This window comes from Zingiber officinale, chromosome 8A (genome assembly GCF_018446385.1).
Source record: "Zingiber officinale cultivar Zhangliang chromosome 8A, Zo_v1.1, whole genome shotgun sequence".
NCBI classification, from domain to species: Eukaryota; Viridiplantae; Streptophyta; class Magnoliopsida; order Zingiberales; family Zingiberaceae; genus Zingiber; species Zingiber officinale.
Window position 1 is genome coordinate 35,598,531 of NC_056000.1, and position 11,970 is coordinate 35,610,500.

The window sequence follows — 11,970 nt, forward strand, 5'->3', positions numbered from 1 at the left end:
GACGGCCTGTTGAGGTAGCTGTGGCGAGCACAAAGGAAGAAGAAAAGGATGTAGTAGCCGGCGGCATTGCCATGAAGAGGTGATGCAAGGAGTCCCCTCTGGGGTGGCGAGGCGGGGGGACGACACCGAGTCTGTCCAGTGGCGACATCGTGAGGAGGAGAAGGAGAGGAGTGGAGCGTGAGAGAGAGAAGTTGGTCAAGTCTCCTGGCGGCGGAAGCAAAAATGAACCTCCACCTTACAACAGTACCTCCTCCCCTCCCTTAAGCCCTAAACAGTGGAAAGACCGAAATACCCCTCCTCTTTCTCCTAATTCCTCCTCTGCCCTTAAGTCATATCCACATCACAAGTCTCCCCCTCAAGTCTAGTCGAAGGAGGCGCAAGTCCAATTGACAGACCAAGCCTTAACATATAACGTTAAATGAATAGCGACGAACGATGAGTGCGGTGCAGAGCGAGGAATACAGGGCAGAGCGACGAGTGATATGCGAAAGATGAGCGTTGGGCAGAGCGACGAGTGAGATGCGAACAATGAGTGCCGAGCAGAGCGAGGAATGCAGGGCAAAGCGACGAGTGAGACGTGAATGATGCGCGTAGGGCAGATCGACTAGTGAGACGTGAGCGATGAGCGCCGAGCAGAGCGGCGAATGAGGCGCGAGCAATGAATGAGACGCGAACGATGAGCGTCGGGCAGAACTACGAGTGAGATGCGAACGATGAGAGCCGGGCAGGGTGGTGAGTGAGAGGCGAATGATGAGCGTCGGGCAGAGCGACAAATGAGGTGCAAGCGATGAATGAGATGAATGTTGACCAGACGACGAGCGTTAAATAGAGCGGCAAGTCAGACTAGCACCTGATCAAGGAGAGAACCCGGTTGACTAGTCGTTATGCCTGACCGAGAGGTCCTTAGCCATGAGAGCCTTACTCGCTTATAACAAGCTCTCGGGCGAGAGCCTGGAAAGCCGACCGAGCGGATTTGATCGACCGACCAAATGGTACCTAGCAGATGCCAAGCGAACGGAAGAATGTTGAGTGTGCGTATAAAGAGAAAGACTGAGTAGTGCCAAGTGTGCATATTAACGGAACAAAGCGAAAGTCCAAGAAGCGCCAAGCGGGAGATAGAAGAAATACCGACTGAGCACTCGGGAGAATGCCGAGCTAGAAGAAAGACGATGAGTGATAACCATGATTGCTATATTATTTTGAATCATAATGCATATTATTATTGGTCTATTCATAGCTTAATCTCACATTTATATTATATTTCATAATTGCATATGATCTTGGACTTAATTGCAAATTAGCAAATTATCGTGGTATTTGATGCTAATATTTGATTATTATTTTGTAGGCATCAAAAGGGGCATGGACCCGATCAGATCATACCACATTTGCGATCAAATCTAGGGCGAAATGAGGCGATCAAGCTCCAGAACAACTGTAGTCGTTCATTCAAGAGTGGAGCAGATCTACACCATCCATTGAAGATCTGGCTCATCTAACCTAATGAAGAGTAGATCTGGACCGTAGATGAAGATCCAGAGATTTTGATCCAGATCCAAGACGATTTAGCCGTTGATCAAGCCCAGAAACAATCTGGACCGCCCGATCAGTTTTGAGGAGGTTTAAAAGCCGCGTGAGAAGCTACAGTTCGCTGGACCTGACGTTTTCACGATTCTTCATTGTGCATTCTTCTTCTTATCTGCGTCGCCGAGATTCCCGTTCCACAATTCAGACCCGAGAGCAGACTTTCTTCACCGACGGCGATCCTGAGTTGCCGGCGTCCATCTTCCAAGATCGGAGAGTGCTAGAGGGAGGTTTCTCGGCACGACTTGGAGACTGTTTCATCACCGCGATCTTGTGAGAGGGAGGTTTCTCGATCAGCGATCTTCACATCCACCAGAGCTTGAAGGGAGGTTTCTGAGAGTCTCTGATCATCTTTCCGATCTCCATTCCACAACAAAACTTGGACGATGTGGCCATTCGATCCGGTTTACGAAGTCATAGATTCATGCTCTATTCTTTGGCCGATGGGTTTACCAGTCAGTTGTGAGCTTGAGGGGAGGTTTCCAAGAGCTGTGAGCATCCTCTGGTGATGGTTGGGAGCTTAGTTGATTGTTTGTTGGATGTTGGAGGGGAGGTTTCCAAAGTCATCTCTGCTTCACGGCAGATTGTTGAGGTTTGAAATTGGGTTTGGTTGTGGAATGTTTTAGGGTTTAGTTTTCTTTATCATTGTCTTTTAATTGTTGATGTTCATGATCAGATCTAATGATCTGATTTACTTTCATTGCCATTTTGTTCTTGTTTAAATCTCTTCTGTAATTCCATTTCTGATTTCTCTCTTGCAATTCAAATTCCTTCAGATTTCTTGCAATCCGAATCTTATTAGTTACTTAATGTTTTTCTGCAATTCCCTGTTCTGAATTTCTTACTTACTTTCTGATCTTGTTGAACTCTTAAAATCCGAATATGGTTAGCTAGTTAATTAGTTGCAATCTAGTTTCTATATTGAATAGGGTATTTCAGTTTATGCAATTTTGTGTTAGTTTTACGTTTTAATTCAGGAAACCTTTGTTCTATACGTTAGACTTTCTGTGATTGTGATTGAGAATTGGATGAAGTTCGGTTTATTCAAGGGTGTTTAAGCTTTGAGTTTATTTGTTATGAAGATGTGATAATTGATTGATTAGATTCAATGATACATTAGAAACCGAACTCAATTGATACTTATTTGATGAGGATGGACCTTCTTTGATCTTGATGATGTAAGAGTTTAATTTGAATCAATTCTAGAATTCACACACACTCACTAGTTATCCTTAGAAAAATACGACTTGGGACTCCATACTACAATGTTTGTCTTAATTTTAATGAGTTTCAATTTTAATTAATTTGATGTGTCACGTGACATGTAAAAAGGCCGACACCAATGGGCGAGCGGTGTCGAGCACGCGATCGAGAAAGTGCCGAGCGGGTGGAAAAACAATGGGCACATGGTATGGACCGTGCGACCGAGAAAATGTCTACCAAGCGATAATAAACCGCGACTGGGTGACCGAAAAATGTTGACCGGATGATCAGAGAATGCGACCAAGCGACCCAAAAATGTCGACTGAGCAATAGAGAGAATGTTGAGCGGGTCGAAAGACGATGGGCGAGCAGTGTCAAGCACACGACCGAGAAAATATCGACCGAGCGATAGTAACCACGATCGGGCGATCAAAAATTGTCGACCATGCAATAGGGAGAATGCCAAGCGGGTCGAGCCAAGAGGTTGATGGCGAACAGAAGCGGATCTTGTGAGCAGATGGCGAATAGAAGCGGATCTCGTGAGCAGAAGTGGATCCCGCGAGCGAAAGCGGATCCCGTGAGTGGAGCGGGCGCAAAGCCTATGAAATCGAAGGTGAACGGGAGTTGAGCCCTTGAGCCAAGCAGCGAGTGAGACGTGAGTGTCAAGCAATGCGGCGAGTGAGATGAGTGTCAGGCAGAGCAGCGATTGAGTGGTGAGTTTCAACCGAGCAACAGCGATGAGCGAAACACGAATGGTGAGTACCGGGCAGAGCGACGAGTGAAGCAAGTGTAATGAGTGTCGGGTACAGCAGCAAATGAGCAATGAGTGCCGACTGAGCAACAGTGGTGAGCGAAACACAAATGGTGAGTGTTGGGAATAGCGGCGAGTGAAGCGAGTGTGATGAGTGTCGGGCAGAGCAGCGAGTGAGCGGTGAGTGTCGACCGAGCAACAACGGTGAGCGAAACACAAATGGTGAGTGTTGGGAATAGTGGCGAGTGAAGCGAGTGAGATGAGTGCCGAGCAGAGCAGCGAGTGAGTGGTGAGTGCCGACCGAGCAACAGCGGTGAGTGAAACGCGAATGGTGAGTGCTGGGCAAAGCGACGAGTGAAGCGAGTGTAATGAGTATCGGACAGAGCGGCGAGTGAGATGAGTGCTTAATAAGGGAGTAAACTCGACTGGCTAGTAGTTGGCTGCGAGAGGCTGACCGAGAGGTCGTTGGTCGTGAGAGCATTCTCGCTTATAACTCGCACTGGGGTGAGAGTCTGGAGCCCGATCGGGAGGTTGTTGGTCGTAAGAGCATGATCATTTATAACTCGTACTGGGACGAGAGTCTGGAAAGCCCGACTGAGAGGTCGTTGGTCGCGAGAGTACGCTCGCTTATAACTTACACTGGGACGAGAGTCTAGAGCCTGACCAAGAGGTCGTTGGTGGCGGTGTCGCGAGGAGGAGAAGGAGAGGGGTGGAGCGTGAGGGAGAGAAGTTAGCCAAGTCTCCTGGATCATGACTATAGGTACTAGGAGCTAGATCATATGCCTGTTGATATTGATATTGAAAATACTAAGATTCTATAGGAAATCTAGCAGTCTTTTGAATGAGATGACATATAGCATCTGGATGCGATGAATTGCCACAATTAGTACATATGTACCTCACTTTCCCAGTATTCAAATTATGATATTCATTGAAACTTCCAAATTACTGAGAATAAAGATCCATGTTGAACTGAAAGAATTGTCCTAGTCTTACACAGAAACATTAACAGACAAGATTAGAAGACACAGGAATATATGATATCAAACACATGAATCTATAAATATTAAAGCATTTGAATTTTTTTTTTTAGAAATTTTTGTAGAAAAATAAGAAAGCAATCCAAAATTATCAAACACCACTACAATTCCCCTGGCAACGGCGTCAAAATTTGAGGTGAGCTCGAGTGTCGTACTACGGGAGCTTATCAAATTATAATTAAAGTTACCGAACTCATCTATACTAAAGTAGTATAGAGCTGACTCAGGTCGTCTCCCAACGAATGTAACGATAGGATGATAACTTTAGGATTGATTATTGCTTTGAATTTTAACGTGAAAATGGAGGGGTTGGGTTTGAGTTCTAAACTACGAAATGAAATAACAAAATAAGTATGAAATTAAATCTAAGGAACAAAAGAGCAAAGCAAGTATGAAATCTAATCCTAATTAATGAAAGATAATACAAGTAAGAAAACCTACTCTAACTTAAACTATGATTGCAAGAAAATTAAAGACATAAAGTAAGCATTGAATGAAATCTAGAGTATTAAAGAAATCTAATATAACCTAATTACATCCAAATAAAGAATAGAACTTAGAGCAATTGAAAGAGACAAGATATACAAGAATTAAGCAAAATAAAGTGCACGATTTTAAACCTAACTATTGGAAGAAGCATTTTGTCGAACACCTTACGAACATTAATCAAAATTACATGAGTACATGCAAATCTAAAACAAGGGAGAACAACTTAGTGCAAGCATTCATCAACCAACTAAAAGAAACATCAACAATCAACTCGAATCAAGTGAAAAACTACAACAAACAAAAGCTGTCCAAAATCTGATGAAGGGAGAAGTGCTGCTTGGACTCGAAGGCTGTTGTGGCTGGCCAAATCTGGAGAAGATCTACTGCTGGGAGGCAGATGAGGTGGATCCCGACCGGTGACGGTGAATGACGTGAGATCGGGATCAAGAAGGGATGTCGACGTAGATTGAGATGGAGAGGAGAGGTAGTGGTTGGCCGGCGGTCGTGAGGTGAAGGTGAACCGCCGGCTGTGAGGTTGAGGGCGTGAAGTTGGCTTGCGTCTGTGCGTGGAGAAGTAGCTTCTCTTCTCCTCCGTGTCCGCGTGCGAAGAAGAAAGGAATAGGGGTCCAAAATTAGGGATTTTTCCTCAACCCTTGGATGCTCTTCAATTCGAATCAATGGACCAGATTTGAGGATGAGATAAAGCTTGAGTGGATCCGGATTTTGATTTGGTGGAAGAAGATCCAAATCCATCAGAAGATGTGGATCCATTAGAGTGTGAAATTGGGCTTAAGATTGATTTGAGCTTCTCTCTTCTTGGATCCAAAGTGGACTCTTTTTTTTTTTTTTTTTATGATGCTGATGTCTATGGACGGTTCAGATCTTCCAAATTACTTCCCTACAAATAAAATGCACATTTTTAGATAAAATACCAGAAAATATAGGAAGAATTATCTTAAGACTCTAAATAAATATCAACCCATAAAATGTGATATAAAATAAAATTTAAGTATATGAGATGATAAAAATATTAAGTATAAGAGCTAAAATAATATATAAAAATGCTCATTATCACCGGGCAGAGCGGCAAATGAGGCACGAGCAATGAATGAGACGCGAATGATGAGCGTCGGGCAGAGCTATGAGTGAGATGCGAACGATGAGCGCTAGGCAGGGTGGCGAGTGAGAGGCGAATGATGAGCGTGCGTGGGCAGAGCGACAAATGAGGTGCAAGCGATGAATGAGATGAATGTCGACCAGACGATGAGCGTCAAATAGAGCGGCAAGTGAGACCAGCACCTGATCAAGGAGAGAACCCGGTCGACTAGTCGTTATGCCTGACCGAGAGGTTGTTGGCCATGAGAGCCTTACTCGCTTATAACAAGCTCTCGGGCAAGAGCCTGGAAAGCCGATTGAGTGGATTTGATCTACCGATCAAATGGTACCTAGCGGATGCCAAGCGAACGGAAGAATGTTGAGTGTGCGTATAAAGAGAAAGACCGAGTAGTGCCAAGTGTGCATATTAACGGAACAAAGCGAAAGTCCAAGAAGCACCAAGCGGGAGATAGAAGAAATACTGACCGAGCACTCAGGAGAATGCCGAGCTGGAGGAAAGACGATGGGTGAGCGGTGTCGAGCACGCGATCGAGAAAGTGCCGAGCAGGTGGAAAAACAATGGGCATATGGTATGGACCGCGCGACCGAGAAAATATCGGCCAAGCGATAATAAACCGCGACTGGTTGACCGAAAAATGTTGTTTGGGTGATTAGAGAATGCGACCAAGCGATCCAAAAATGTCAACTGAGCAATAGAGAGAATGTCGAGCAGGTCGAAAGACTATGGGCGAGCAGTGTTAAGCACACGACCGAGAAAATGTCGACCGAGCGATAGTAACCACGATCGGGCGATCGAAAATTGTCGACCATGCAATAGGGAGAATGCCAAGCGAGTCGAGCCAAGAGGTTGATGGCGAACAGAAGCGGATCCCGTGAGCAGAAGTGGATCTCGTGAGCGAAAGCGGATCCCGTATGTAGAGCGGATCCCGTGAGTGGAGCGGACGCAAAGCCTATGAAATCAAAGGTGAATGGGAGTTGAGCCCTTGAGCCAAGTAGCGAGTGAGACGCGAGTGTCAAGCAATGCGACGAGTGAGATGAGTGTCGGGCAGAGCAGCGATTGAGCGGTGAGTTTTGACCGAGCAACAACGATGAGCAACACGCGAATGGTGAGTACCGGGCAGAGCGGCGAGTGAAGCGAGTGTGATGAGTGCCGGGCAGAGCAGCGAATGAGTAGTGAGTGCCGGCTGAGCAACAGTGGTGAGCGAAACACAAATGGTGAGTGCTGGGAAGAGCGGCGAGTGAAGCGAGTGTGATGAGTGCTGGGCAGAGCAACGAGTGAGCAGTGAGTGTCGACCGAGTAACAGCGGTGAGTGAAACGCGAATGGTGAGTGCTGGGCAAAGCGGCGAGTGAAGCGAGTGTGATGAGTACTGGACAGAGCGGCGAGTGAGATGAGTGACTGACTAGGGAGTAAACTCGACTGGCTAGTAGTTGGCTGCGAGAGCCCGACCGAGAGGTCATTGGTCGCGAGAGCATTCTCGCTTATAACTCGCACTGGGGTGAGAGTCTGGAGCCCGATCGGGAGGTTGTTGATCGTAAGAGCATGATCATTTATAACTCGCACTGGGACGAAATTCTGGAAAGCCCGACCGAGAGGTCGTTGGTCGCGAGAGCACGCTCGCTTATAACTCACACTAGGACGAGAGTCTGGAGCCTGACTGAGAGGTCGTTGGTCGCGAGAGCATGCTCACTTATAACTCGCACTGGGGTGAGAGTCTGGAAAGTCCGACCGAGAGGTCGTTGGTCGCGAGAGCACACTTGCTTATAACTCGCACTGGGGCGAGAGTCTGGAGCCTGACCGGGAGGTTGTTGGTCACGAGAGCATGCTCGCTTATAACTCGCACTGGAGCGAGAGTCTGGAAAGCCCGACCGAGAGGTTGTTGGTCGCAGAACACACTCGCTTATAATTCGCGCTAAGGTGAGAGTCTGGAGCCTGATCGGGAAGTCGTTGGTCGCGAGAGCACGCTCGCTTATAACTTGCGCCGGGACAAGAGTCTAGAGCTCGACCGGGAGGTCGTTGGTTGTGAGAGCATGATCGCTTATAACTCACGTTGGGACGAGAGTCTGGAGCCCGACCGGGAGATCATTGGTCGCAAGAGCATGCTCGCTTATAACTTGCGCTGGGGCGAGAGTCTGGAGCCCGACCGGGAGGTCGTTGATCACAAGAGCATGCTCGCTTATAACTCACGCTGGGATAAGATTCTAGAGCCTGACCGGGAGATCGTTGGTCGCAAGAGCATGCTCGCTTATAACTCACACTAGGATGAGAGTCTAGAGCTTGCCCGGGAGGTCATTGATCGTGAGAGCATGCTTGCTTATAACTCACACAAGGGCGAGAGTCTGGAAAGCCCGACCAACAGGTCGTTGGTCGCGAGAGCATGCTCGCTTATAACTCACACTAGGGTGAGAGTCTGGAAAGCCCGACCAGTAGGTCATTGGTTGCAAGAGCATGCTCACTTATAACTCACGCTGGGACGAGAGTCTGGAGCCCGATCGGGAGGTCGTTGGTCATGAGAGCATGCTCGCTTATAAGTGTTGGTCCCTTTGGAGGCCGACAAGAGGGGAGGGGTGAATTGCCCTACAAAAATTAAACCAAAAAACCCTTCTCGAATATTCAACTAATTCAAAAGACACTTGTAATAATAAAACTAAGAAACTAAAAGAAAAGAGCAGACACAAGAGATTTACATTGTTTGCAATCAAGGGATTGCTAATCCAAGGAAAGTAAGCACACTATTTGTTTATCTCCTTCGGGCGGAGTAGTCTCTTTACAGCGTTGACAGCACAAATAAAAGAAACAGAATTGAAAGCACAGAGAAAACTGATTACAAGTGAGTTGATCTGACTGTGCAGATCAGTGCTATATTTATAGCACTGGTCGGGGCGCCCCGAATGGGTTCCGGGCGCCCTGGGGGGCTAAAATTTTATCCCCCAATGATCAGATCGTGTTTGACGCGATCCTGGTCAAAATCTAGGTCCGAGCGCCCCAGAGGGCTCCGGGTGCCCCGGAGCCCAAAGTCAACAATGTTGACTTTTTCGTCTCCGGTTCAGCTCATCTCGGTCCAGGTCTTGTTCACTCCGGCTCCGCTAGCTTGGGTGATCTCGGCCATCCGGAATAGGGCTCACCCGAACCCAAGTTCCGGCCTTTTCCTCGAGCAGCCTTCCTTCCCGATTTCTCGTCCCTCGAACGTCGCACACGTTTTTCTTGTCCACCGGTGTACTCTTCAGCGGTCACCTCGTCCCTCGGACGCACCGAGCCCGTCGGCTCTCTCCCCGTGCCGTCCTTCTCGCTAGCCGCGTCTTCCGCTCGACTTCCTGTGTTCCTAAGCTCCTGCACACTTAGACACAAGGATTAAACAAACGCATGACCTAACTCAGCTTGTTTGATCACATCAAAATACCTTGGGGTTCCAACAATATGTTGCGCTGGGGCGAGAGTCGAGAGCCCAACCGGGAGGTCGTTGGTCACGAGAGCATGTTCGCTTATAACTCGCGCTGGGGCGAGAGTTTGGAATCCCGACCAAGAGGTCGTTGGTTGTGAGAGCATGCTCACTTATAACTCACGCTGGGGTGAGAGTCTGGACTCCCGACCAAGAGGTTGTTGGTCGTGAGAGCATGATCACTTATAACTCACGCTGGGGCAAGAGTCTGGAATCCCGACCGGGAGGTCGTTGGTCGTGAGAATATGCTCTCTTATAACTCGCGCTGAGGCGAGAGTCTGGAATCCCGACCGAGAGGTCGTTGATCGTGAGAGCATGTTCACTTATAACTCACGCTGGGACGAGAGTCTGGAGCCCGACCAGGAAGTCGTTGGTCGCGAGAGCATACTCGCTTATAACTTGCGTTGGGGAGAGAGTTTGGAGCCCGACTGGGAAGTTGTTGGTCGCGAGAGCATGCCCGCTTATAACTTACGCTGGGGTAAGAGTTTGAAATCCTGACTGAGAGGTCGTTGGTCGTGAGAGCATGCTCACTTATAACTCGCGCTGAGGCGAGAGTCTGGACTCCCGACTGAGAGGTTGTTGGTCGTGAGAGCATGCTCACTTATAACTCACGCTGGGGCAAGAGTCTGGAATCCCGACCGGGAGGTCGTTGGTCATGAGAGTATGCTCTCTTATAACTCGTGCTGAGGCGAGAGTCTGGAATCCCAACCTAGAGGTCGTTGGTCGTGAGAGCATGCTCACTTATAACTCACGCTGGGGGGAGAGTCTGGAGCCCGACCGGGAAGTCGTTGGTCGCGAGAGCATGCTCGCTTATAACTTGGTTTGGGGAGAGGGTTTGGAGCCCGACTGGGAAATTGTTGATTGCGAGAGTATGCTTGCTTATAACTTGCGCTGGGGCGAGAGTCTAGAGCCCAACCGAGAGGTCATTGGTGATACTCTGGTCCAAGATCGGTGGTAATATTCTAGTCCAGGACCAATGGAGATACTCCGGTCTGAGACCAATGGCGATAGCTCAATCCCGAACGGGGGAGGTGAAGCCCTGAAGTCTATAGAAGCGGATCCCGTAGCAATATGAGAGAGCAGAGACTTTATCATACCTGATCATGAAGCGGTGTCGACTGGCTGAGGATCTGACTTGATCCCTCAACTCTGAAATGCTTGTGAAGTCGAGGAGAGAAATAGTGTCAATCCCTTGACTCTCAAATGTTCGTGGAGTTAGGGAGAGAATAATCTGAGCCCTAATTATCAAATGGAATGAAGCCCATAGCAATATAAGGGAGCAGAGTTTGTAGCAATAGAAGGAAGCATAGCACCGTGGGTGAAAGGAGCAGAGCCTATAGATGTAAGAGGATACAGAGCCCTATGGCGAAGGGTGCAAAGCCTATAGCAGTAAGAGGATGCAAAGCATTTAGTAGTAATAGAGTGTAACACCTATAGCAGTAAGACGATGCAAAGCCCTGTGAAGAAGGGTGCAGAGCCTATAGCAGTAAGAGGATGAAGAGTCCCATGGTGAAGGGTGCAGAGCTTACAACACACCTGATCGGGGAGTTGGGCCCCTAGTTCCTGATCGGAGAGTAAGACATCTAGCCTGTAATCAAAGAACGAGGCCCCTAGATCCTGATCGGGAAGATGTACTGCGAGTCACTGATCGGGAAGTTATGTCCCTAGTGTTTGATCGGGGAGCTGTGTGTTAGAATGTATACTAAAAGCCTAGCTTTTGTATAAATATTTATTTTGAAATGAGAATCACATTGGTCAAATATCTGCATTTAGTTAAATGCAATTGCCCATTTAATTTATATTGTAGATAACATGGTGTGTGGTGTCACACAGAAGATCATGTTATCGGTTCCTTATAAATTATAAATAATAGCCCATAACCAAGATAGATTGGGACAAACCATTGGAATAGTTGTAGTGTAATTTGATATTAGTTTATCTTGACTATAAAATTATACTAGTACACTATGTGTGTATTGAGCAGGACCATTTGAGGTTGTTGCTTTTATACTGACTGCATAAAAGAAACAACCTCTGTTATTATGGATGCGCGTACTCTTAGTCCCGATATAATAATAATCACATATACTTAGTATTTATTTCTTTAATTTATCAATGGGAGAGATTTATTCGTTAAATCAATAGACTCGATAAGTTGGGAAATAATATTATTTATATGGTGTGTTGTTGATTATAGAAGGAAACCGTATCCTATTTAATAGGATAATGATGTCCCCTTGAGGAGCTCATAAGGATTGTCATGTAAACCTTGCAGGTGGACTTAGTTCCGACATGACAATGAAGTTGAGTGGTACTACTCTTGGAGCTAGATGTTAATTAAGTGAGTTG